The sequence below is a fragment of the Equus quagga genome, chromosome 1 (genome assembly GCF_021613505.1).
Source record: "Equus quagga isolate Etosha38 chromosome 1, UCLA_HA_Equagga_1.0, whole genome shotgun sequence".
Classification (NCBI taxonomy): Eukaryota; Metazoa; Chordata; class Mammalia; order Perissodactyla; family Equidae; genus Equus; species Equus quagga.
Window position 1 is genome coordinate 132,722,559 of NC_060267.1, and position 26,188 is coordinate 132,748,746.

Here is a 26,188-nt window from a genome sequence, read left to right on the forward strand (position 1 = left end):
GAGAGAAGTGGGCACACTTTTCCCACTGGGCTTGAGCCTGCCATGGTGCAGACCTGGAGCCATGGGCAGTCATCTTGCCTGAGGAGGAAGCCAATATGGAGAACAGAAGGAGAAATGGTAACATTGTTTGAGCTCCTGGATCCAATGGAGCCTGAAATTGACATGCCCTGGATTTTTCAGTGGCCTCAGGTGGTTTGCAGTGGCTTTGCTGTAGCTTGTAATGGAAAGTTTTTCAATGGTCCAAGCCTTCCCTTCCACATGTAGTCTGTGCCTTCTAACTTTCCTGCTAGACCTGTCATCCCTGCCAAAAAAAAATGATCCCAGCGCTCCCTTGGTCTTCCTAACTCTCACACCCTCCCGGCAGGTAACCAGAGCCAGGACAAGCCAGCAGCAACACTGGAACCTGCCTGCTGACCACTCTCCAGGAACTGGTAACACTGGAGACTTTAGCCATCCTGCCAAAGAGGCTCAGGCCCAGCACCGAGCCTTGAGGTTCCAGCTAGGACCAGTGGCACGGATTCCCCGGCTGAGGACTGGCCTCCTTCCCAGAGATCCCCCAAGTACTGGAGATGAGGAAAGCAGTCCACGGCCAGAAGAGCAGGCTGCGTGCAGGATCTCAGGTCATGGGATGTCACCAATGAGGGCAGGCACGTTTACGGAGCAACAACCACATGCCGGGCACCAGACTCAGCCCTCTTCCTCACAAACCCCCTGTGAAGCTGATGCTATTATTACCCCATTTTACAGATAAGGTAAAATGATGCTTAGAGAAGATGGAGATTTGTGGAACTTTCTTATCCTTTTTCCAATTCATTAAAACTCTGCTTGTGTAGCATTATTTTTTTCACCTTAAAAACGTAGGTATTATAAACACATAATCTAAAAAAATTCAACCACTAGGAAAGAATTCAGTGTGAAATGTCCCTCTTTCATCCCTGCCCCTAGCCCCAATATTTATTGAGGGGCTGCAAGGTGCCAGGCCCTCTGCTAAGCTTTTTACATTCTCCATTTCATCCTCAAATCAACCCTATGTGGCCAGTATTGTTATTCTTACCCCATTTAAGATGATGAAATTGAGGCTGAGTAAGATGGTAAGGACAGAGCCTGGATGCTCACCCTGACTGTTAGCCTCCACAGCCCACTGCTTCGACAGCATCTGCACACGGAGGCCCCTCCCGCTTTGCCAGGACTTTTCCACTGCAGATTCTCTTTGCAAAAGGTACTCCCAAGCCTCAAGGGCACTTGGCTTCTGTGGGTTTATTTCAGAGATGAAAGCAAATAGCTTCTCAGTGCACCAGAAAGATCGCTGAGTACCTCCTGCCATTCCCAGCTCTTCACTCCAAGCCATGTCTGTGCCCTTCCTCCGCCCAGCTCAGGGGTGACTGGACACACAGCAGCTTTCGGAGGCTTCCCTGTTCATGGCTCGGGGAAGATATTGGTCTGTAATGATAACCGGGGTCTTATTTTAAGGCTGCTCAGCACTTTGCTGTCTCCACCTAGTCCAGCAGCCAGGAGTGGATATGAGAGATTGGAATAGGCCAGTTAATTAATATTCTCCATGACATTGAAAGTAATTCCATCCTATCCATCTGGGTAGAGGGGGCCAGAAGGCAGCACGCCTGGTATCCCTCCGGTTCACAGTCGGCGGGGCAGAGGAGGGTCTCGGCACTGTCTTCCCAGTAGGGGTGAGAGGAAGTGGAATTGTCTTCCCACAGAGCCTGCTTTGGTCTGCATGCCATCTGCACTTAGCAGCAAGTGGCCCAAGCACTGAGGACTTCTCTAGTTTCTGCTTAGACAGTGCCTCGGGCGAGCGGGGAGAGAGAGAGAAAGACAAGGAGTATCCTGGCTGTTCCATGTTAATTAAATTGTAGAGTCAAACAGGAATGCAGTAACGATAATAGTCCTGTGGGTGAATCAAGTGTATCTGCCTCTTAGGAACAGGCTGGGAAACCTTTGCTGCGAGGAATTATATTAATAAACGGGTGACAAATTCAGAACAGCTTCCAGCCTGCGGGCCGTGCTGACTCGCTTGAAGTGAGCGGGGCTTACGTGCTCTCCGATGAGGCACCTTCAGGAAGCCCGTCTTCCCTTGGTGCCTAAGGGCACTAGTGTGCTGGTAAATGTTTAACAACCAGCTATCTTGGGGGCAAAGCCTTGATTTGTAACACTTGCTGATTTCCGAGGTGTAAATACTCCCTGCTATGCCTAATTTTAAGTTACCAATGTGAAGTCATTGAAAGTGGAGCTGGGAAGAGATGCGTTGTAGCACACCATCATATAGATCAAATAGATGTAAAGAACTTCAAAAGCACAAATAAGAGTAAGATGTATGAAATAACTAGGAAGTGATGAGTTCTGAGTATTTATTACCTTTGTTTTTCATATAATTCATTTAATTGCAAGTATATATAATTTAATGTTTAATAATGGCTGTGCTTAATAATGGCCTCATGGAATTCCCAAATATTTAATAATCAGCTCCAGCAAGCCAGTATGAGCCAGCCCAGGACACCACTAACAGGTCCAGAAAGGCCATTGTATTTGAATCGTTCAGATATCAAGGGACTATCCTAGTGATGAGGGTTTAGTGTAATGATGTCCTAGGAAGTGAGGCAGCCCTAGTCATAGCCTCATCAGCTGCAGGCTCATTGGAGTTTCTAGGAGCAGAATGGATATGGGGCCTGGAGGAGAACTGGAACAATCCCTTCAGCGCGGTGGTGGAGACAACCTGAGGCCCTTGTGATCCAACTCTGAACACCTAAGATTGTGGAACAACTCTAGTGGAGGGGTTTTTGGTGTTTTTTTTTTAAGATTTTATTTTTCCTTTTTCTCCCAAAGCCCCCCAGTACATAGTTGTGTATTTTTAGTTGTGGGTCCTTCTGGTTGTGGCATGTGGGATGCCACCTCAGCATGGCTTGATGAGCAGTGCCATGTCTGCACCCAGGATCTGAACCGGCGAAACCCTGGGCCACCAAAGCAGAGTGTGCAAACTTAACCACTCGGCCACAGGCTGGCCCCACTAGTGGAGAGTTTTGCATCAAGCCATCTTGGGAGCGAGCTGACCTCCCTTGGAACCAGCCCACATCTGGATGGCTACAGCTGTCCATACTCTCTGGTCCAATTGGTCAAGCCTGGAATTGCAGGACTGGTCCCCAGGGATGCACATAACCTGAGTCTGACAACCTAAAGCAGAAGGAACCTCTTGGGGCCTCTTTCCTCAGAACATGCTGTGGGCATGGCAGCCCCTGGAGTATCTATCACAGATCCTCTGCTGCACTGAGGCTCCTTCTCTCTTGGGAAGAGCTACAGGGGCCACTCGAAAAGTTCTGGTTTATTTGGTTTCAGAATTGATTTCTTCTCTATTGCTGAGTAAATAGAGGGCCAGTTGCTGCTAGATACCCTATACCCTGAGACTCAGACGCATGGAGGTAAATGCATCCTTTCCCGCCACTGCTGTGCTGTGTGCAGGAGAGAGATGCACCGACTTTCAAGTACAAAGCTAGAGCTCCACCCCTCATGCTGCTCCACTGCTTGGAATATGGCCCACCCTCTTGTCCTGCCTCCGTGCTTGCCTCCAAACCAACTCCTATTCACTTTCAAGGCATTTTGCTAAAATTGAAAAACAAGTGACAACATACTGTGCGAACTGGATACGTACTCACACACACCATACATGGGACAGGAAGAACATACATGCACCAAAACAGGATTGTTTTTTCCCGTGTGCTTTTCTGAATTTTCTCTATTTGCTCTACTGAACCTGCTTTCGTTTTATGAACAGGGCAAGAGCTCTCCCTCATTTTCTCTGTGAAGCCCTCTCCCACCCCTACAGCAAGCAATCTATCCATCTCCTGCACCTGTCTCTATCTTGTGCATCAGCCATTATTGTCTGCACCACAGTGGACTGGAATTAGCCTTGTATTTCTTCCTATTTTTTCCACTAAAAGTGAGCCCTTCGAGGGCAGGGGCTTGGCTTGCCCACTCCCACCCTCAGCATCTGACTCCATGCCTGGCACAGAGAAGCTCTCGATGAAGGATCTGTGGAACTGCACTGGATCAGTGCGAAGCCCAAAATGAAGACAGCTTCAACCTGCACAGAAGAGGAATTCACTCCGGCTTTGCAAGAGTATCTCTGCCGGAATATAAATTCCAGGATCCTGTCAAGAACAGACCTCCTTCATTTCAACTTTTTCTTCTGTGCTCTTTCAGAGATAAGAAAACAGAGGCCCAGAGAGGTCTAGAGACTTTCTCAAATCACATAGAAAGTTAAGTGGTAAAGCCGAGTAGGAATCCAGATTCTTTAAGTCTTAATATTTTCTATCTCACCAGCTAAGACTATAGGGAGAAAGTATAGAGTGCTAGATAATGGTAACAAAAGTCAGCATTTATTGAGATCTTGTTCTCAAGAAGCCCCTTTGCTAGACTTTCTCATGCATTGTCTCGTTTAAGCTGTACAGTAGGTACTCTTGTCATTCTTTTTACTGATGGGAAAGCTGAGAGAGGAAAGGTTCAGAGAGGTTGGGTAACTCTCCCAAGGTTGCATGGCTGGTCCAGCCTAATGTATCCTGGATCCGAGCCCCTGTCGTATTAGTGGCTAAAGAAATGGAAAAACAACTGGACGATGACAGTGAAGTGCTGCCTTCAAGGAAGGGGCGGAACCCTGGAGGCTGCGCTGGGATCAGGTTAATGACAATCAGGTCCAGGGGTGGCTGAAGCAGATGGGTCAGAATCACATGTTTCTCTCGCAGGAAAAGACGGGGAGCCAATTAAACCCCTGGCGCATCTCAACTGCCTTTCTTCTCAGTGTCTCCTCGGCTTCATTATTTGCCCTCCTCTGTTGGCTTCTCTCCTCCCCTCCCCTGAAGGCTGCAGCAGATCCTGCCATCTGCTGGACCCTCCTCATTTCTGAGCTGGGACGGTGGCGCCTGGTGCAGAGCACCTCCCTAGGGGTGCTGGCTCTTTTCCCTTCGATTTCTCACTTCTTTGCTTAGCCCATGACTCCTTTGTTCTTTTCCTCCCTGGGACTTAAATTCTGATCTGAGCGTCCACACATCACCCCTCCATATATCCGAACTCCGCACCTTTGATGGCAGCTCCCAGGCCCTTCTTTCTTTTGCTAAAACGACCCTCTCTTTGCATCCCTACCATTGGGAGCTCGGGATTCCAAGAGCCTTTCTCACCTCATCTTCAACTCCTTACCCTTGAGGAACCTTTGTGAGTTACAATGATGGCGAAAACAGAATCATGTCTAGCCTTTCAAATAATAAAGTTATTCCAATTTTATCAAAGTTTTTAAGAGGGGAAAATGCCCCCAGGCATATTTCTTAGCACAAAAAAAATCACTTTTCTGTACTTAGCAGCTTTTCCAGGTCCTTGTGTCCGAGATACGGCAGCCCCCACTCAATGAGGCGGCATGGTGTACCGACACTTTAGCAAACCTGGTCCTGCCACTTCCCAGCTGTGGAACCTTAAAAAAGAAACAGCTTCTCTGTGCTGTAATTCCCTCATCTATACAATGGGATGATCACGTCTGCTCTGCAGAGCTATGTGAGCACTTGAGGTGGTGCCTGGCACGCAGTGGGGTCTTAAGAAGAGCTGCTCTTGGTAAATTCTTATTCCCTAGTTAACCAGTGGTTTATATTGAGGGCCTTACTTTATTTTATAGCGCATCTTCACTTCCACTATCTAACCTAGGCCTATACACCTATCAGAGTTTAGTTGTAGAGTATAGAATATACTCTAGCAATTGTAAGCAGAAGGGATTCCTTTCAGGCTATGAGATAGCTGACAGAATCATTAGAGACTTGAAGAAAATGACTCTAGCTTAAGTTTTCCAGAATGGCAGAATCGGACCATCCAAAAGATTAATGCTTCTTCTATGACAAGGAAGCACTGTCTGATCCAGAAACTTCCATTACAACTGTTGGCCCCATACCCATACACCACTACCATGATCAGAGAGCCACCACAATCAGAAAGTCTCCACCACTGCTGCCAACTGCACAACCTCACTGCCTGCTACATTCTGCAGCACCAAAATGGGGGCCCTATTCACCGCATCTTAATATACACAAAGCCAGTGGTAACTTTACTCCCCCCCAACACACACACAGCTCCATCACTGTTGCTGTCAGCAGAAGCTGTGGAAACCTGGCCTCTCCCTCATTTCTACCTCTTGAAACCTACCTGAGCATATGTCATTGGCTGAAGTTGGAGCACATCTGGAAACCTAGTTGCAAGGGAGTCTGGGAAATTCCATCCTCATCTTCCAACCTTTGCAGCACAGGAAGGATGACAGAATCGATGCTGAGCACCAGTCTTCCATATTCACAAGAGCCTGACAAATGATCTTCTGGTAGAAATCCTCTAGCGTGGCTCCCTGGTCAATTGCTCTGTCCTTGGTGACAGCACTGCCTGGTCCGGAAGCTAAGGGAATCTATGAGCCCTGCCCACTTCTAAAAGCTGGCCATCCCTGAGCATAGCTTTCTTGTAGGTCTTGCAGGTGGCAACTGCTTTATCTCCCGAAGGTGAGGTGGGTATCCTCTTTGTTCCTCATTGCCACATCCAGGCCACTTCTCCTTTCTCCCTCAAAAATCCCAACTTCTGTGAAGCCCAGACTATCCTCTCCCTCCATTTTTAGACACCTTTTTTTAGAATCATTTTTTTTAATTGAGGCAACATTTGCTTATAACATTATATAAATTTCAGGTGTACATCATTATAATTCGATTTCTGTGTGGATTATATCATGTTCACCATCCAAAGACTAATTATCGCCCATCACCATACACATGTCCCCTATCACCTCTTTCACCCACCTCCCTCCCCCCTTCCTCTCTGGTAACCACCAAACTAATCTCTATATCTCTGTGTTCGTTTGTTGTTGTTGTTGTTGTCTTTATCTTCTACTTATGAGTGAAATCATATGGCATTTGGCTTTCTCCATCTGACTTATTTCACTTAACATAATACTCTCGAGGTCCTTCCATATTGTTGCAAGTGACAGGATTTCATCTTTTTTAGAGCTGAGTAATAGTCCATTGTGTATATATACCACAACTTCTTTTGACTTTTTTAGACTCTTATTACTCTTCATTAGAGATTCTAGCACCTTGTTCACCATCCTCCTCTCCACCTCTACTCTTTTCATCATTCTCGGTGACTTCAGTGCCTACACAGATGATCATCTAGCAAACTAGCACTAAATTCTTTTATCCTTACTTCTGCTGATTGTTTCCTCCACCCCATCTCAGCCACCCCTCTGCACACCCTAGCGCTTGTCATTTCCAATATCTGCACCACCTCAACATCTCAGCTGCATCCATCCTACTTGCCAAACATCACTTCCTGTGTTCCCGGCTCACTTACTCAATGATACCCCCCAGAGGCTGAAGTCCACTAGCCTTTTTGCTTTTTTATTATTCATCACAGCCTTTCTGTTTTCATTTCCCTGCTTATCTACCACAGCCTATCACTGCAGTAATTCCTTCACTCTATTCCCAACTTCCTTCCTCTCCATCCTTTTTATCAAATCACTTTAGCAAAACCCAATTGTAGTTAAACCTAACCCATCCCAACTCTGCACCTGAGCAGCTGAGTTTGGCTCTAAGGATATACGCCATGTTAACAGGTCCCACTTTAACCACGTAACTCTTTATCTTAGCACTGCCTAGCAATTTCCCCAGGAAATCTGCTTTCCAGCCCCTGACACTATTTACAGAACTTCTCCTTTCCCTTGAAAACATCCCCTTTTCTACTCTTTCTCCCTCTCGGATTATGGCTGTGTTTAGAAGAGGGAACCCTGTCATCCCCACATCTAGGCTACCACCCTTGTCAGCTGGGGCATGTACACTAACTTTCTCCTTCCATGGATGGCCTGTCCCCACTCCTATCTGACCTATTCCACTTCCTCATCTCCTACTGCTCTCTATTTGACTCACTCCAGTTGGGGTGAATTGCATTGAATCCACTCTTGTCAAAGTCACAAGTGACCTCTATCTTGATAAATTTGGTGATCCATAGCCTGTGCTCATCTCACCTATTCCAGGCATGGAATGTCCAACCCCTGCCCCACCCCAAACAGTCACTCGTGTGCCCTGGAGGATGCTTCTCATTGCCTAACCTCAGGAATACCATTTCCTCATAAAGTCATTTCAGATTGAATGGAATACTCCAGCCCACAGGGTCACACACAAGCCCCTAGTGCGTTCCGGTCTTTTCAGGAGTCTTTTCAGTAAGTTCATACTCTCTGGGAGTCTTCCTACCAGAAGCAAATTGCCAAGCCAAATGTCCCTCTTTGGGCACAGCTATAAAGCTATCCACAAACAAATGGAATTTTAGAAAGTGGAAATGACAGTGGCTTTCAGGACTAGAAGAGGCTAGAGACTGTCCAATTTAATTTTCTCGTCTTGCAGAGAAGGACGTGAGGCCCTGAGATGTAAGGGACTTACCCAAGGTCATACAGACGAGGCAAGGTGATATTGCTTCAGTGGGAAGGATTCTTTCGGCAAATCAGCATACTTACCGAGAGCCAATTTAATGTTGTGGCTGTCTCTGGTCAGGCTCCCTGGAAGCAGAGCCTGAGAGGGGCTTTGAGTAAAAGGCATTTTTGAAGAGGATGATCTCAGGAGAACCTGCATGGGAGGGAGGGAAGTAGGATGGGGAAGAAGAAGAAATTAAATGAGAATGTGGTTTAGGTGACATCCAGCCGTGGCCTGATCCGCAGAGAGCTCCAGACATAAACTGTCTCACAGAACTTGAACCACCTTAAAACAAGGGAGCTGAGCTTTCATTCTTCTTCATCAGCTTTCATACTTCTCCATTAGCTATGGGCTGTTCCAGGGTGGGGGTCATTACTCCCAGGTACTTCCAGCTAAAGGGGCTCCAGTCTCTAAAGGGCAATACTCCCCAAAAGGTTTCAGATGTGTGTTATGAACGGCAGCACCTCTAGCAGTTGGGGGCTGGGTGCACTGAGTGGTAAAAGGGGTTCCAGAGATCGAGGTGGGGCACCAACAGTGTCTGCTACAGTGATTAAGAGAGTATTCTCTGGATCCCAGCAGAACAACTAGAATTCAGTGTCAGCTGGGCGGCCTCTCTAAGCTTCAGTTGCCAAATCTGAAAATTAGGAAAATAATCCTCCCTCTCAGGGCTGTTGGAAGCATTCAGTGATCTAATGCATATGGAGTGCTTAGCCCAGCAACTGCATTTAGTAAGTATTATTGTAATTATTAGTATTTATTATTAATAATTATATTACTATAATTATTGTAATTACAATAGTGATAAAAATTGACAATCCCAAAAGCAGAGCTATATGAAGTCACCCTTCGTCTCTTAGCATCCAAGGGAACAGGGAATGCAAAATGGCCATTCTCAACAACACAATCACGATCATCCAAGGCGTGGTATTATTTTTATCCACAATGTGGATGTAAATGTGTGCCTTTGGTGCTCCCAGCTCACCACTGAGATAATTAACCAGAAGCAATTACAGTGCACTTGGCAAATTGCAGCTTTGCCCTCTTTGCGAGGGCCATGTTTTATTTATACTTCCTCCCTTGTGGCTCGCTGATTGATCACATTCCAAGTTCAATATTTAAAGGTGAGCTGCTGACAGGGACTTCACCTGGGTTTCCCTCAGGCTTCTCCCACACTGGGGTCTGGGCAGGAAATTTCCCCAAGTCTTTACAAATGCAGGCATCTCTGAGAATCCACACTTCTGGGCAGATCTCAATGCCCCCACCCCGGGCACATTTGCGGAGCCCCTCTTGTTGAGAATAGCCCGTGAATCAGTGCCCTGAGCCGAACACCTCATCTGTTCTGCTTAGTCTTCTCCATGTAGAATATTGAATTCACAGAGGGTTTCAAAGCTGGACATGAAAAGTAGAGAGCCCAGTAATTCTATTTCTGGGAATCTGTCTGGAGGACATAACCCGGAACGTGGATTTTTTTTGAGATGTATATACGAGACGATCATCTAAGCATCACTCATCATAGCAAGAGTTGGGAAAAAATGGAATGTCCTAACAATTCAAGGTTAGCTATGGTACGCCCAGACAAGGAGATAGAGGCAGACATTAAAATAATATGAACAAAGAGCATGGAGGGATAGAGGAAAATATTAACCAATGGTTTTTCTGTACAAAAATGGATTTCCTCTATATATTCCCCCATGACCATTTGTATTAGTATTTTTATTGATAGTAGTTTGATATTAATTCCTTGAAACCTAATGAGTTAACATTTTAAAAGCAATACTCTTCACATATATTGAAGGTTCAAAACATACAAACTCTTTAATTTCTTAACCCAACACCTATGTTTTTTCATTAAATGAAGCAAAAATACTACTCATGAGAAACTCCACACTTTGACTATATTCTGATTTCTCATCATAATCTATACCCATTGTTATCTCTTTTCTCACAGGAAAAAGGAAATTTTAGCAGGTGACAAAGTAAGAAAGGGAAAGAGGGCAGGCGGTTATCTTCTGTCCCCATAAATGATCCCATGTGATCTGCCACAAAAGTGTGGTAAGTTATCATGTAACCACGAGGCATTGCAACCATTACCACATCCACCCTCCCCTGCCTCCACGTCCTGAGCGCCTCGTCTAGTGGTGTCAATTGTAACACCATCTCTATTACTCTCTAAGAAAATGCTGAAATAAACATGGATAAACACTGACTTTAGATTTTGAACATTAAATTTCACCCTTGTATACTGGCTTCTAATCTCTGTTTAAAATTAGCTTCATCACTCATGTTTTTTAATTGAGAAGTTATTTATTGAGCACCTTACACATTTCAGGCACTGTGTTAGGCCCAGGAAATAAAATGCTGAGGTAATCTCTGCCCTGAGGGAGCCTAGACTTAGTGGGAAAAAAACAAACAAGAACGAAAACAAAAGAGACATTATTAAATAAAGACTGAACACTAACAAGTGCTAGAAAGGAGAAGAATAAGGGATTTGACCTAGTCAGGGGAAGTGGGAGCTGAGCTGACGTTTGAAAGATGAGTAGGAGTTAACTAAGAAAAAAGAGGCGAGGAGGGAAGAGCAACCTGCCTCAGCGCAAAGGCCCTGAGGTGGAGAATATGAACACCTCAATAGAAACCGGAATCAAGAAACAGGTGGGGGAACACGGTGCAAAGTGAGCCTGGAGATGTGACTAACGTAGGCAGGAGTGACACTCTAAGGGGCCCTTTTGCTGGACAATATTGGATGTCTATCCAGCATCCATTCCACCTTGCCTAATAGAATCCCAGTTTTGTTTAGGTATTCAACCTCCTCCCCCCAGCCTGTGTGATGCAGGAGAAGATGATACTGCCCTCAGATGCAGGGGGTAGTAGATGTGAGTCAGTCCTTGCAGATCTCAGGTTTAAGCACTGCATGAGACAACTGCTAATGGTGCCAGGGTAGGAATGAAATCTAAACTGGACCAACTGAACCCACAAATGATGGAAGGAATTTCATCCCATGGTGGGTAAGAGGTCTTTCTCCCTCTAGGTGTAAATAAGGGAGCCTGTTGACCTAATTGCTGCTGTCAGCCATGGGATGAAGCCTGTTGGGTGGAGAGCAAAGAGGAGAGATGGGAAGCATCTCAGTCCTTGACCATATTGTTATGTCACTAAATAAGCAACCCGGAAGCCTGAATTGTCTCTGGATTTCTTATAGGGTGAGAGAATAAATTTTTTTGTTGTTCAAGCCAATTTAAGCCAGGTTTTCTGATACTAGCTTCCAAAAGCATACCACTTGGATACATCCTTCTGTGTAAGGATTGTTGCCTTTATCCCAAGCAGAACAGTGCTGGTGTTGGAGGAGGTCATCCAGAAGATGTGACCACCAGTTGACCCTGGAGCTGATCCTGGCCATTGGAGGCTCCTCATCCCCTCGTCCTTGGAACGTATGTTCTGCCCACATTCCCACACTAGGAGCTGTGTCAAGAACATAACCCTGAGAGACAAAGGTGTTGAGAGCATCTGGGCTGAACACACGACTGAACCCGTTTAAGCCTCTGTACAAACTTTGAAGATTCTGGCGGGCAGATGTGGAGAACTCCTAGTCTCGTGAGGCCTGCCTCGTATGTAAGTCCCCTTACTTATTAAACTGCCACCTACTAATCTGGAGTGGTCTGCTTATTTCTTCGATCTCTCCTTGCCCTCCATGTACAGGGCTAGTTTGCAAAATGAATCTGGAATTTGGGTGTAGAATGCATAATTCTAAGAAAAAGATTATGGAATGGGACCTGGTACGTTCCTCACCCCACCCCCACCCAAAATATTCCAATGTTAAATGAAAAATATAGAAAATAAAATTCCTTATACATGACCCCAACTGTGTCAAGCACATACACACACACTTAAAAGAAAGACTGGTAGGAAAAATACTACATTAAATGATTGCTCCTATGTAGGAAGATTATTAATAGGTATTTTATTCTGTTTGGTTTGGTTTGATTCTTTATGTCCTTCCGTACTTCCAGATTTTTCTACAATGAATATACTTTACTTCTATAATTAGACATCAAAGACAATAACTGTGTTTTCCATCAAAATTTACACTACCTATCACAAGTGAGGCTACTTTTACTTTTTAAAAATATAATGGCCAAAAGAAAACTAAAAAGTAACATATCTAACATAGAGAAACATTTCTAATCTTTATAACTGTATCCAGACAGTTAAGGATTTATCACTGGTCATATAATGGAACAAAATATCTTGAGAGCATGAGGATGTCTAATTTTCATTTTAAATCCTCAATTTATAAAATAGTTACTCTTGCTCATTTTAAAGTCCCATTATATAAAATAGAGACACTTGCAAATTTTGAGACCCTCAGGAGATATCATTTAGCATCTTTGGAGAACATAATATTTAATTATCATAGCATGAGGTACTTTTAATGGCACATTCCCACGTCGCTATTGAAAGCTGATTTCTGAGAGGAAAATTAAGTGATATTTCCACTCACATGCCTTATTTAAATACAAACTACATGCATAATTATCCTTGATCTCCACTGCCACTTAAAAGTAAAATACAAAACTGGAAATACTAAATACTCAGGGAGCTTTTTCTCCTTCATAACTACAGCCACCAAAAAAGTAATAGTTACCAAGAACCCCTAAGTGGTTCGTGTACCCCTAAAGGGTTGGGAGCCCTGTTTGCTGACTGGCATCGACTACAGGATTCAAATCCCAAAGCCAACCTTCCTGCTATCAGGGTTATTTGAGGTAAGCTTTATTCCAGGAAGGAAAGTGATGTCACTTTTATTAATTACCTTTAAACATAAAATTTGCATTTTTTGTTCAATCTTTGCTCAACCCTGCACTTCTTCCATTTTTTTCTAAAAGTCATAAATTGACCTTCTTATTGTGCATTACTTATTTGCTCTCTAAGATGCAGGGGCATTTTTAGCTAGATAACAAAGCCACACAACCTAACACATCAGAGGCAGCACGTCCCCTACAGGTCCTGCCTCTGTAACGAATAAAGGAAGAAGTGGGCATGGTAGGAGTGCACTTCTCCTTGGAAATTAGGATGGCCGTACAGCTTTCCAAGGCCAATGTTTGTGCATAGCAGTGATGTGTGTCCCTTCTATGTTGAAGTTTAGAGAGCCAAGCATCAGGCATCACACCCCCGGCCCTAGTCAGGGAGGTGGTAGAAGCCCACGTCAAGGTCAAACCCCCTTCAGCCTGAGTCCTTCAGTGACTGCAGGGAGCAGAGGCCCACTCCCCACAGCACTGGAGAAGCGCACTTTTTTAAGTCACTGCGATTTGGGGGTTGTTTGTTACTGCAGCATAACCAAGCCTATACTGATTGTATAGAAGAAAAAAAAGGAAAAGAGACATTGAATTCCTTCAAAGGCCTTTTGTGCTCCTGTTGAAACACTCCTTCCCCATTTGATAAACTCTAAGTAAGCTCAATGAGCCCCCTATAAAAGTACAAAATCATCCGAAAAATCTTAAAGGTCATTGTGTTGTAATCAAATCCTTGTCATTATAAGCTTGAGTTAAATGGTTTAATATGTAACCCATATATACTGGGTTACTGGGATGAATTTATGGGCACCCATGAACTTTCTAAAGGGGAATTTTTAATTTTGTGTTTTCATGTTGATGATAAAAAGTTAATAGGAGCATGTCCTCTACACCTGGATGGCCAACATGCACAAGGCAATGCCAAAGCCCGAGCTTGCGTTTGTGTTTACTTTGGTCTTGGCATCCACTGACACTACTTTGTCAAGGGCAAGTGAGTAAAGAACTGAGTTGGGCATGATACTGAAGTGCTGCATTTGTTCCAAAGGTCAAAAGCGTCAGCACTTTTTGAGCAGTGATTTAGTTTCAGAAAAACCACATCGCCTTTCATATTGCTAATTTGAATTTTATTGGCTTTATTATTTGGTTTTAATGTAACCTGTAAATTTGTTTTTTTCTTGTATGGTTTTATAAGAACTACAAACATACGAAGTTTATACCTACTTTTCTGCAATATATGCTTAAGAAATATTATAATATAAATAGTGAAAGTCCACACTTTGGTGGAGGTAGGGGTGTGGTTTTAGGGTCATCTTTCCTTTAAAAGGCTCCAAACATTGTTCATTTCAGACCAGGCTCAAAGCGGCTCTCTCTCGGAGTAAGCTGTTGAGTTATTTGAATCTATGCACTGGAAGTTTATCCACAAGAGTTACCTGAAAACAAAAGAGCTAGCTCCAGGGCTCCACGAATCTCCACTTCCTGCTTTTGACAGAAGAAGCCAGAGAGAGAAAGAAGACAGATAAGATGCTCTGAAAATCGAGAAAGAATCAGAAAGGATGAAATAAAGGCATTTGTGGCTCTTTTCGAAGGTAGGACCTGTTGCAGCAAAATAAATCTTTCTTTGCACTGACATCACTGGGATGGCAAGACTGCTCTCACCACCTTGATATACACAGTTCTTTGTTAGCTTGTTAAGAAAGATAAAAGATTAATGTGATATTTAAGACTTGGGGCATTTGCCACTGGAAACATTGGCCACAACAGGGTCAAAGTGGCACATTCCAACCAGACACAATGTAACTTTGAGTCCTCTTTTTTACATTAGATATTGTTTAAACTATTTATTTTTGCTAAATGGTTTAACTAATAAACAGTAGCTTTTGTTTCCTAAGACAAGTTTCCTCACTGCACCTAAAGCTGCCGGCGACTGAAGATGTACTGGAGAACCAACAGGACCAGTGGCAGGTGCTAGAAAAGAAGGGCCAATGCAGACTACTCTGTAAATCCTAACCACATCAGGCAGAGAGCATAGATATGTACCTCCAGTAGAATCACGCCAGTGAAAGTACTGAGAAATCAGCACAACACTATCCTGACATAGAATGAAATCAACGAAGGAGAAGAAAAAGATCATGATGAAGGTGGTGAAGATGATGATGGCCTGGATTCTTTCATGGATTCATGGGAATCATTTAGTGTCACATGTCATGGACCAGTAACTCTAGGGGAGAAAAAAAACCCTAGTTAGACATGCACTGTGCCCTCAATGAGCTTCCAGGACAGAAGAGGAGGCAGAGGAAGAAAATATATACATCATAGGAGAAGACTGTAGAAAAGACAGAGATTACTTCTGTTCAAAACAAAGGTTTTTCTGGGCTTTTGGTTTTCTGGCCTAGTTTGAAAGTAGGCCTCTTGGCAGAGCCTAGTCTCTTGGTCACAGTGATGGTTAATTTTATGTGTTAACTCGACGGGCCAAGGAGTGCCCAGATGAAATGTTATTTCTGAGCGTGCCCCGGAGGGTGTTTCTGGATGAGATTAGCATTTGAATTGGTGGACTCAGTAAAGTGGATTGCCCTCCCCGTGTGGGTGGGCATCATCCAATCTGTTGAGGGCCTGATTAGAGCAAAAGGCAGAGGAGGGAGGAATTCGCCCCCTTTTTTTTCTGCCTCACTGCTTCAGCTGGGACATCTCATCTCATCTTCTCCCACCCTTGGGCTGGAATTTACACCATCAGCTTCCCTGGTTCTCAAGCCTTATGGTCTCAGACTGAATTACGCCTCCAGCTTTCCTGGGTCTTCAGCTTGCAGAAAGCAGATCGTGGGACTTCTCTGGCTCCGTAATTGCATAAGCCAATTCCTCATAATAAATCTTTTTATAATAATATGTGTATAACATAATCTATATTTTATATATATATATATGTCCTATTGGTTCTGTTTTTCTGGAGGACCCTGACTAATATATTCACCCTTTGCCACTGTGTGACTGGTCCATTCATTCTTTCTTCCTTGTGACAGTTAACGATTGTTGTACTAAACTCGTGCTAGGCATTGGGCACCCAGTTCTAGAGGAAACCTTGGCCTTCAGCCTCCATGGAACTTACAGCAGAGCTGTTTGACTAGCACTGCTTTCAGCCCTGACCACACTCTTTTATACGCTCATGAAGCAAAAATCTCACACATTCCTCAAATTACAGTCTTTCTCTGGTGCCAGCTTACTATTAAATTGTACCTTTTACCCCCTTGTAGCAGGCAGTAGCTGTGCACTCAGCTTTGTAGTCTGTTGCCGTTTTCTCATTGTAAATCAGATGAACTTCATACATCCATGACAGTTCCTCTGTAAGGGAGAGAGGCCGTGCACACCAGTGGAGACACAGTACTGTTCTAGAAGCAGAGAGGGCAGAGCTGTCCACACACTGAGCTTGTTGACTGCCACTCCGTATTCTCAGGATCTGAAGATCACTTTTGCAAAACACTTCCCCCTCACCTTCAATCCATTCGACTCTGTTTTAAAGGGAAGATGTAATTCACCTGATCCTGATTTGTTTGCACTTAACTCCTCATAATGTTGTTTTGAAGAAGCTGATGCACAAAAAGCCTTTTCATCAGCCTTTTGAAGAACATCTCTCTTCGAGGGGAAAAAAGAATCAGAGTGTGTTTACCAAAGGTAAACAAGCCAAAGCCTTACAAAAAATCCAAGTTTATTTCTAAAGCCTGAACTCTCCAGAGGTCAAGGGGGTTTGGGACTTTCGTCTCTGCTCCCTCACTTGGAAAAGGAGCGTGGCCCAGAATCAACGGCCTGACCTCCGCAGCAGACGCTGGCCAGCCCTCACCGAACGCTCCAGAGCTGCAATGTGTGTTTGCTGCAGCCCATAAACACTCCTAATGATGCTCTCAACAAAAGCCCATATTTTGAGCCTTGTTTTCTATTTTCTTTTCATGTTGCTTCTCTCAGTGAAAGGATCAAAGCAATGAGGCTACTTTTTCTGCACTCAATCAGACAGGAGTTCTTTGAAGTAAATGTGTTTTTTTCTTTTGCTTTTTTTTCTTTTCTCCTTAAGGAAGAATCTCTATCATCAGAGGCTGACTTGTAAATTTCCCTAGCACTAGTCCCTTAGCAGGTGCACGTGTGTCTCTGGAAGCAGAGCCTGTGCTGTCTTTCTCTTGGATTTCCCCTTTTTGTGTTCCACTTGATAAGAGCCACAATGTGGATTTTAACATGCCCAGGATGGATGAGAACATCCAAAGACAGCATCATCCATTTATCAAAAACATATGAAGATGAAGACACAAGAGTCCAGCTGAAAAGAAAAATAAATCAGGGAATTTTGAAAAAGCATTTGTAGTTACAGCTTGAGGCTGTCTTGTAAAAAAAAAAAAGTATCAAAATAACTCCATTAATGATCATCTCAGAAGCAAAATGAAGCTGAAAGCTTGTTACTATGGTTCTTGCTTCCATGGGGAATTCAAAATATCATAAAAAATAATGGAATGGTGAATAAAAAAAGATGTAGAAGTCAAGTTACATGATTTCTTCAGGAGCCTTCCCAGTGGCATGTACAGTATCAAACCAGACATTCTCCAAGAATGAGTATTTTTCTAATGGGCAACAAATAATTAATAATAGCAGCTAATGCAAATTGAGCACTTAGTATGTGACAGTCATTGTACTCAGTGCTTTCATGCATTATCTCTTTTAATCTTCATACTTATTCTATCAAGTACGCGCTACTTTTAGTCCCATTTTGCAGAAGAGAAAACTGAGGTTCAGCATAGCCACGGACAACATGGATTGAAAGTGGCAGAGCCAGAAATCAGCCCCAGATCTATCTGACACCAAATCCCAAGTTTTTGTGTTGTTTATCAGGAGCCTGCTGCTTATATTTATTCTGGAGCCTAGAACTACTCTGGCTACTCAAGGATTGAAGTTCATCTCTTGGGTCAGGCAAACTGAAGCAATAGTCTAACTGTTTTGGACTAAATTCGTTCTCCACTATTACTTAAAGAAAGAGAAATTGTTTTACAGAAGTTTCCAGACATTCTCTCAAAACTCCCCTTTGTATAGTGGTAATATAGGCCTGCTTCCCTGTACATTTTCCTCATCAAAAATGTAACAGCTTGTTAAAACCCATCAAATTATACACCTAAAATGCCAGCATTTTATCATATGTTAATTATACCTCAAAAATATTGTTTCAAAAATAAAGATCCCAGAACATTCAATGAGAGCCCTCTCAATATGTTTTTGGCTTCACCGTTTCCTAGATTTCATGTCAAATTGTCATTAAATCAAACTATGTGAAATTGCCCATTTGTGCATGTCAGTTCCATATGGACCAACTTTTAAAAGTTTTTAAACAGCGTTAACAAGCCTGTGCCATGTAATCTGCAGCTATTCTCACTTACTGTCTTAGCCATGCATTTTAATTTGAAGATTTTCTGTACCAAAAAAATGCGCTAGGTGAATGGAATTTCATTGTCTTCCTTCTTTTCCCTCCTTCTAGATTTTTCCCCCCCACACTCAGCTGGACTACATTTCCCAGTCTCCCTTGCAGTTAAGGCATAGCCTCGTGACTGAGTTCCGCCCAATAGAATGTGAGCAGAAGCGATGCATATAAAAACCTGCTACATACAAGCTGTGCTCCCCTCTTTTTCTCATCTACTGTCTGGAAGTGAAGAATCCCAATGCCTATGGCTGAGGCACAGACAGAAGAAACTTTGAGTCTCTGAATCAAAGTGTGATAAATCACCTGACAATTCAGCACCTTTAGAGGAACAAGAATTAACTTCTGTTGTGTTAAGCCACTGAAATATGGGGATTTAATATCACAACTAGCCAGCCTTGGTAGTCTAGTGGCTAAGATTCAGTGCTCTCACCACCGTTGCCCGGCTTGGTTTCCTGGTCAGGGAACCACGTCACCCCTCTGTCAGTTGTCATACTGCAGAAGCTGGGTGTTGCTGTGATGCTAAAAGCTATGCCACCAGTATTTCAAATTCCAGCAGGGTCACCGATGGTGGACAGGTTTTAACGGAGCTTCTAGACTAGGACAGACTAGGATGAAGGACCTGGCCACTCAGTGCCAAAAAAATTGGCCATGAAAACCCTACGAATAGCAGCAGTGCACTGTCTGCTGTAGCGCTGGAAGGAGAGAGGACGGTGCAAAAAACACTGGGCAGGGTTCCGCTCTGCTGCACACAGGGTGGCTAGGAGTCGGAATTGACTTGATGGCACTCACAACTAGAAAAACTTTACAAATCGTGCTACTTTTACCAATAGTCTTTCTTTCTTTCAATAACATTTATTGTGGATTTTCTATGTCCTTTAGAGACCAGCTCAATGTACCAAAACTAAACAAATGGCTCTTCAAGGAAATGCGACAGAACTTTGAGAAACGGGGATATTCAAGGTCTCTGCAGAAAATAAGCTTCACATTTCTAGAGGACATCTGTTATCTGCTACCCATCACTCATTCACCCTTTTCCTGGGAATAGTGTCCCCACATTTCCTTTGAGAAACCGCCCTCCTCCTTGCCCAGCCATGTGGTTGAAGTGAGGCTGAAACCCGCATGAGTGTGTGGGCCCAGATTGGCTTAAGCCAACCAGTACTCCTGACTCTCCGGCTACAGTGATTGGCCAGTGAAACACAAGGGCATGAGGAGGCATTGCTCAGTCCTTCTGGCAAAGAAAACATTTCTCCTCCACTGCAAAAGCTAGTACAAGAGACCCTCTCTCTCAGCCTGAAGAGTGCATTGCAATGATGTTAAAGCTGGGAACTCAGCAGCTATCTTTTTTTAAAAACTAACAAAACTATTTTTTAGAACAGTTTTATGTTCACAGCAAAAATGAGAAGAAGGTACAGAGATTTCTCATATACTCCCTGCCCCCGGACACCCACAGCCTCCCCCACTATCAACCTCCCACACTAGAGTGGTACGGTTGTTACCGTCAATGAACCTACACTGACACATTATTATTACACAAAGTCCATAGTTTACATTGGGGTTCACTCTTGGTGTTGTACATTCTGTGGGTTTTGATAAATGTATAATGACAAGTATCCACCATTTATAGGATCATACAGAATAGTTTCACTGCCCTAAAAATCCTCTGTACTTCTCCTATCATCTCTCTCCCCACTAACCCTAGCAACCACTAATTTTTTTATTGTCTCCATAGTTTTGCCTTTTCCAGAACATCATATAATCGGAATCATATAGTATGCAGCCTTTTCGAACTGGCTTCTTTCACTTAGTAACATGCATTTAAGATTCCTCCATGGCTTTTCATAGCTTGATAGCTCTTCTTTTTAGTGCTGTATACTATTCTATTGTCTGGATGTCCCACAGTTTATTTATCCATTCACCTACTGAAGGACATCTTAGTTGCTTCCAACTTTTTGGCAACTATGAATAAAGCTGCTATAAATATCTGCGTGCATGTTTTTGTATGGACATAAGTTTTCACACCTTTTGAGTAAATACCACAGAACATGATTGCTGGATTGGATGGTAAGAGTATTTTAGTTTTATAAGAAAATGCCAAACTCTCTTCCAAAGTGGCCATACCACTTTGCATTCCCACCAGCAATGAATGAGAGCTTGTGTTGCAGCTTTTGACATTGTCAGTGTCCCAGATCTTGGCCATCCTAATAGGTGTGTAGTGGTGTCTCATTGTTGTTTTAATTTGCATTTTTCCGATGACATGTGGAGCATCTTTCCATATGCTTATTGGCCATCTATATACCTCCTTTGGCAAGGTGTTCTGTAACCGTCTTGCTGCTGCCCAAGAGAGGCTGGCCTGCCAGGACTGCTGTGTGAAGCCTGCAGATGAAGGTGCTGCTCCACGAGGAAAACCTGAGGAACTGGGAGAAATGAGTCTCGGAGGACTTCATCTTACTGTCTGCTTCAATACAGACCTCACAGATGGTGTTCTGGACTTCTCAGTTTTATAGGGCTGTTACTCTCTTGTAGTTCAATGAATTTGAGTTCAGTTTTCAGTCTTAAATGATGCAACTTTGCTATTCATTCATTCATTCTGAATTTGGCTGAGTAAGGAAGTATAACGATTCATGTGAATTTGAAAATGGACCAAGGAAAACTCAAAACTGAAAATACTCATTGAAATGTGCATATTATTTTCTGCCTTATGAAGACCATGTTTTCTTCTCTCACAATTACTAGAGCTTCCAAACCGAGCCTAACTATAATGGTGCAATCACTCCTGCAATGATAATTGAGCCTCTGCATTCAGGAAGAATTCAGCCTAGACCACTGCTGCTTGTCAAAGAAACCCATCAAATAATTTACGGGTATTGCGTTTATTTGTACATCCCGTATTGTAATACATACTCCTTATGTAAGGTAAAGTTATAATCATTTGTTCTGATACATCACGGTTTCAAACGTTATATAGAAAACAGCACGTAGCTCTAGCTTGGTGATGTTGTAACCCTAAGACCTTTCACCACCTGCTCTAGTGTTTTGGCTGAATCGTAGTTCTCTCTCCCCATGGCTGGCCTCCATGGCCATTCATTTATTCACTCATTCTGAAATTGAGTGGATAAAGATTGATGACTTAGAAAAAGTAGACAAATGATTGCAAAAGGAGCATATAACACTGAGCATGCCACTGAACCTGCAACTGCTAGTGTTTTGTTTTCATTCAATCTTCCTCATCTTTACTGCCTATATAAGTCAATATTCTTATGAGTGACAAAACATCCAACCTAAAATGGCTTAATCAAAAGAAGCAGAGAATTTGGGGCCAGCCTGGTGGGGCAGCAGTTAAGTTCACATGTTCTGATTTGGTGGTCCGGCGTTCACCGGTTCAGATCCCAGGTGTGGATCTACATCCTGCTTGTCAAGCCATGCTGTGGCAGGCGTCCCACATATAAAGTAGAGGAAGATGGGCATGGATGTTAGCTCAGGACCAGTCTTCCTTAGCAAAAAGAGTAGGATTGGTGGCAGATGTTAGCTCAGGGCTAATCTTCCTAAAAAAAAAAAAAAAAAAAAGCAGCAGCAGCAGCAGAGAACTTAGTGGCTTAGGCAAATGAAATGTCCTGGGGCAGATCCAGTGTGATTGACTGTGTGATTGGCAAGTGTGACTGACTGAGGCAGGGCCAGCAGGTCCTCCCATCTCACTCTCCCCATCTCTCAGCTCTGCTCTTTTCTACAGCCACTCTCTCATTATGTGGTAGCCCTCAGCATCTTGCGCTCTAATCACAGCTTCAAATCTAGCAGAAAAGAGCCTTTCCCCAAGGGCTCTGCTTGGCTCAAATGCCTGTTTCTAAACCAACTGCTGTGGCTGCAGGGATGCAGTGCTCTGATTGGCCAAGCCTGTATTACTTATATATCCTCTGAAACATATACAATGGATGTAGAATGATGGGATTTCCCTGAGAAAGGGAAATGGACATTGGATGGCTGTATTAGTCAGGGCAATTAATATTAGCCGCTATAACAAGCAATCCCAAATATCTGTGGCTTAACATTAAGTTGTATTTTTCACTCATGCAAAGTCTGATGCAGAGATGTTCTGGTTGGGCAGCTCCCTTGGCGACTCTACCAAGCAATGACTCAGGAATCCAGGCTTCTTCCATCTTGGGAGTGCTGCTATCCACATCAACTAGTCTCCAAGGTTGCTGTGGAAGGGACAAAGTGAGCTGGAGAAGGCACAACTGCTCTCAGCTGCCTCGGCCTCAGAATAACACATCAATCTGTCTCTGCATTCACTGGTGAGAACTTAGCCACATGGCCCCACGCTGATGCAAGGGCACTGGGAAATACAATTCAGCTGTGTGTCTAGGAAGAGGAAACAGATTTGGTGGCCACCTGGCCAATCTGTGATACAAAGGCAAACCCAACCCATATCTAGCACACGGCCAGAACCACCCACTGGCTCTCCTCTGATCAGAGAAACATTAAGTCGGGGCCAGCGGGGCCCTGAGGGGTGATCTGGTCCTACAGTTTACTTGGATAGATGGGTAAAGTGAGAAAGGAAGGTCCTTTCCCAGATCACTCACCACTGATGTAGTGAACAGTGGATTTTACTAAATGTCTCAAAAAGGAATGAAGAGGAATTCCTCCCTCCCCAGATGCCAGAAACATCTTCCTGTCCTGCCCCCACCATAGCTACCAACTTACCAGAGTTTTCTCTTATCAAGCATGGGATGGTAGAAATGTGGTTGGTTTTACAGCCAGACGGACCTGGGTTGAAACCCTAGTTCCATTTGTTTCTAGATTTAAGCTCTCTGAGCTGCAGTTTACTCATCTGTCCAGCCTAGAGTAAACATTCAACCAGCATTAGATTCCTATTCTCTTCTCATTATTTCTTACTGCAACACCAGTGATACCTAGAGTTTGCCAGGAGTAACTGATAATTAATCATCTGAGCATCCTAAGAGTATATCTCCCTAACATTCTGTGGCTAGGGTACTAAAACTAAATATACATCCACTGCAAACTGTACAAACTCCTTGAGTGAGAGAAAGGACCCCTTTTTAGAGGTGATTCACCTTCATGTAGTAAACATTTTACTCCCAGAAAGTACTTTGCTGATTCAGTCATCACAGGTCTACGACTTGGCCAGCTAAGCTGAAGATGGAGAAATGGAGCTAGACCAGCTCATCTCCAGTGAGGATTGCAGTGAGGATAACCATCTCCTCCTGGGAGGAAGTGGCTCCATTTCTGGAGGTGACTGAATTCTAGGTGCTCTCCAAGTCCATGACCAGTAGGCTGCCACCTAGTGGGAGACCTGAACTTCATTTCAACACATAAGACCCTAAACCACACTCGTTGGGTTGTAAACACCATGCCTGAAGCTTTAAGCAAACTGTCTAATTCCACACTTCCGTGTACTTTCAAAGGAAAGTCAGTTGTTTGCAAAGACAAAGCCAATACCCCCAGTCGCTAGCCCAGTGCTCCTCGATCAATGCAGGAGCTTCCTCACCCCAAGCAGCCCCTCAGCCTCCGGATTTTTCTTCCCTTCCTTAACTCTTGAGACCTTATTTGTTGTATGGCTCATTCCCTCAGATCTTAGCCAACCACTCAATTAGACAACCGACTTCATAATATGATTCATGGTTGCCCATGATAGCATTTCCCAAATAACATATGTTCTTTTAAACAGAGGCCTCTTTGAGACCAGCTACCTTCCTCAACATGAGAAAGTACATCTAAAAATTCTTGTGGGGTAGGTTTGATTGAGAGGACATTTCTCTGTCCTAGAAATTGTATCAGTCTCGCTTTGGCTAAAAGTACACCATACCTAAAAGTCGGCCTCAGGGCTTGAGGGAGTTATAATTCCACCACGAATGTGGCTGCAGATACCGTCTAAATTCTCACTATGTTGCGTTAAGCTTCTGGGTAGGAGGCATCAGGATTGTAAGACTTTCATCATTTTGTGCATTTGCTCACCAGGCTACATGAAAGGTCATTATAAAGTTTCTTTCATTTTGTTTGAAAGTTTCTAGGAGGAAGTCTCCATTTTATCAATCCATGCTTTTAGAAATGTTACGGTTTTGTCTTCCTAATACAAGCCTTTTTTAGGAACTTCTTTTTTCTCTTCTGTTTCCTTTAGCTGACCTCCAGAGACTGACCCATAAAAGTGTTCCTGAAGTGCAGGCAGCCCAAACTGGAAAGAAACTTGTGTTCGTGTCACCTGGGTTACTCTAATACTCTTAACTCCTGCTTTTAAAAGGTACACGGCGGTATTACCACGACGGAGATTTCTGTTCAAGATTCTATCTGATAGACTATAATTCAGGGCTTACTGAAAAAACATTTAGGGAACACTTCCTGGAGTGTTGCCTAACACCACCCTCCCACGGGCCCCAAACCTTGATTATTTGCACCCCAAAATAGATCAACACACATACCTCACTGCTGCCTAGTTTCCGTTCCAGTCACACCTGGATCTTTCTTGCATTTCGCAGATACTTGAATATCGGGGACATTTCTTAGACCTTCTTAAACTTCTATTAGGCTGGCCAGAGAGAAGGCACTGACATGGCTGGAACTGAGGCTACCAATTCTGAGAACTGACCTCTAAATATCAAGGACCCTAGTTTTCCTCTAGGTTGGGAGGGATGGAACCATTGTTTGTTCACACCTCAGTCTCCCTGAGCCGTGAGACAGCTGGTACGTGGAGAGAGCCCTGGCTGAGCAGGTAGGAGACCTCGGACTCTGCCAAGAACCAGATGCAGTGTGACCTTCTGTGATCTGCTCTCTGAGCCTCAGTTTCCCTGCTTGCAAAGTGAGGTGGGGTGGGGAGAGCTTGGCCTAGACCAGACACAAACTTTTTGTTGTTAGGAGATGGGGCTCAGGGCGGGGAGCTCCCTTCTAAGAAACAGAGGAGAGGTGTGGATCTTCTCCCTAGAAAAATATACAGAGATCCAAAATGTTACAGAGAACTGATGGCCCAGGAGCATCAACTTAAGAACTCCCAGGCAAGGCACCCTCAAAACTTCCTTGTCCTAGTAAAACGGCAACAAGTAAATAGTTGATTCTTCTTTCCAAAAATCTGATGGTCATGCTTGAGTCTTCTCCTCCTCTCACCTCTGCCCCGTGCTGCCACATCTCATCTGCCAGCATTTCCTGTCAGCATTAACAACACAAGATAGATCCAAAGGATCCACTTGTCTCCACCTTCCCCGCCACCCTGGTCCGAGCTGCACAGCTTCTCTCACCAACACCTGTCACTCTGACCTCCTACAATCCATTCCCTACCAGTAGCCAAGGGCTCCTTCACACACGGGACTCTTCTTCTCATTGGCTCCCGTGGCCCCACATGATGAGGCCGCTGTGATTTCCTAGCAGATCGCCCACCACTCTCCACCACCAGCCTTATCCTCCTGTTTCTGTTCCTTCTATTTGCCAAACTCGTTCCTACCTCAAGATCTCCTCTGTCTGGACCACTCTGTCCCCAGAGCATC